The sequence below is a fragment of the Otolemur garnettii genome, unplaced genomic scaffold, assembly GCF_000181295.1.
Source record: "Otolemur garnettii isolate 467f Iridium unplaced genomic scaffold, OtoGar3 scaffold00100, whole genome shotgun sequence".
Lineage (NCBI taxonomy): Eukaryota > Metazoa > Chordata > Mammalia > Primates > Galagidae > Otolemur > Otolemur garnettii.
Window position 1 is genome coordinate 6165537 of NW_003852495.1, and position 2864 is coordinate 6168400.

Genomic DNA, 2864 nt, shown 5'->3' on the forward strand with positions numbered 1-2864 from the left:
AAAAAAAAAAAAGAAAAGAAAAGAAATGAGAGACACCATTTAAAGGTGGAATTTATAATTAAAAAGGAAGCAGAATGGAAAGATTTGGAATATTTGCAGCCTGGCCATTTAAAGAGTTGAAAAGGTGTGTTTAGGAGAGCAAACTAAGTAGTCAAGTGGCTGCTAAAGAGATCAGTACCAACAGAAGGGAGCCAGGTGCTATTTCTCAAGACACAATGGGAGAAGGACTCAGAGACCCTTTCAAGGCTGCCCTTCTCCTCACAGGCCCAGAGAAGGGTCATAAGGTCAAGGTTTCCAGAGATGAGCCTGCAGGATATCAGTATTTATTGCCCTGTACTGCTTGGAGACTCTACTCCCCACATTCCAGCACAGTGCCCCCTCAGCTGCCCCAGCCATGGTTCTAACAGGGCCAGGTGTGGCTCAACCTGCCACTCCAGAGGGTACAAGTGGTAATCTTTGGTGGCGTCTATGTGATGCTAGTAATAATTCTGTAGGTGAAGCCAGGTGGAGTTACTCACGCCTGTAATCCTAGCACTCTGGGAAGCCAAGGTGGTGGATTGCTTGAACTCAGGAGTTCAAGACCAGCTGAGCAAGAATGTGCCCCTGTCTCTACTAAAAATAGAAAAAAAAGAAAAAAACCAACTAGCTGGGTGACATGGTGGTGCCTATAGTCCTAGCAACTGGGGAGGCTGAGGCAAGAGGATTGTCTGAGGCCAAGAGATGGAGGTTGCTGTGAGCTATGATGATGCTGTAACACTCTACTCAGGATGACAGAGTAAGACTCTGTCTCAAGAAAAAGAAAAAAACTACCATCGAATTTTTTTTTTTTGAGACAGAGTTTCACTTTGTTGCCCTCGGTAGAGTCCTGTGGCATCACAGCTCACAGCAACCTCAAACTCTTGGGCTGAAGCGATTCTCTTGCCTCAACCTCCCAAGTAGCTGGGACTACAGGCACCCATCACAACGCCTGGCTATTCTTTTTTGTTGCAGTTGTTTAGCTGGCCCAGACCAGGTTCGAACCTGCCACCTTCGGTATATGTGGCTGGTGTCATAACCACTGTGCTTCAGGCGCAGAGACGGAAATTTTCAAATGTAAGTAAGAATAGCACAATGAACCCTGTGTATATATTATCCAGATTAAACTTACCAATGATTTGCCAGTCATGATTCATCCATCCTCACACCTTTTGTTTCTCCTATTTTATTCTTATGATTTATTTATTTATTTCTTGAGACAGTCTTGTTTTGTCAACTAGACTAGAGTGCCATAGCATCTTCAGCCTAGCTGAACCTCAAACTCCTGGGCTCAAGCCATCATCCTGCCTCAACCTCCTAAATAGCTGGGACTTCATGCACTTGCCACCAGGCCTGGCTAATTATTATATTTTTAGTAGAGATGGGGGGGTCTTGCTTTTGCTCAGGCTGGTCTTGAATTACCTGACTGAATGATCTTCCATCTCAGCTTCCTGGAGTGTTAGGATTACAGGAATAAGCTACCACATCTAGCCTTTTTCTTAAGTATTTTAAAGCAAATCATAGGCATGACATAATTTCACCCTTCAATATTTCAGTATGGATCTCTACACATAAAGACTTACATAATGTCATACCTAACAAAAGGAGTAATACACAATCCATGTTTACATTTCCACAATACCTTTAAAATTTTTCACTTATTCATTCAAATCAGGATTATATTGACTATATTTTCTTATTTTCTGTATTCTTGATATTCTGTCATTTGGAGCCTTAATCATGGAGAGATTGCCCTTCTGAGGGCTAACTAGTGCACAGCCAGCGAACAATTCCTTTGAGAGTATACCTCTGATACACAAACCAACCAAACCAGAGTCCATACTCCCAACTATCTGCTTTATCAAATGCTCACACACCAAGTCAATATTCCTCCTGCTCTAAATCACCCCAGGGCCAGGTATTGGATAAGTAGGAATCATCCCTATACCCCAGAGCCCACCAAAATTTTTCAAACTGTCCAATCCTAACCTCACTCAGTATGCCTTACCCATTCCTTCCCATGAAATGATGTAGTCATCTGTGGCATGCCATGCCTTTTATTTCTAGGGATTTGAGTATTAACTTCTTCCTTCATTTCCATGTCTGCTGTCTCAAAACAAATCCCACGTACATTTTAACACAAGGTTCCTAATATACTCCATACACTATATTTGACTGATATGTCTCTTAAGTCTCCTTTAATCTGTAGGATTCCACTTACCTTTTTTGACATGAATACTAAAAAAAAGTCTTAGTTAAGATATGGGGCCATTAATTCTTTAAAATTTCCTAAATTATGGATCTGGTTGTTTGCTTGTGTCATTAACTTGGCCTTTTAATTTTCCATGGTTCCTGTAAACTGGTAATTATATTTATAGACAAAATTGTCATTTTATTTATTTTTATTTTTTTGTAGAGACAGAGTCTCACTTTATCACCCTTGGTAGAGTACCATGGTGTCACACAGCTCACAGCAACCTCCAACTCTGGGCTTTGGCGATTCTCTTGCCTCAGCCTCCCAAGTAGCTGGGGCTACAGGTGCCCACCACACTGCCTGGCTAATTTTTTTGTTGCAGCTGGGCCGGGGCTGGGTTTGAACCCGCCACTCTCAGTATATGGGCCCGGTGCCCTACTCACTGAGCTACAGGTTCTGCCCAAAATTGTCATTTTAAATCAAATTTTGAAGCAAGAATACTTCACAGGTGGTACTCTGTACATCCACTGCATCACATCAAGAAGTACACGCTCTGGCTGATCTCACTTAGAGATGTTAATATAGATTAGTGGCTTCTGCTGTTCTGCTCCATCCATTATAAGCATCACATCAATCTTTTTTTTTTTTTTTTTTT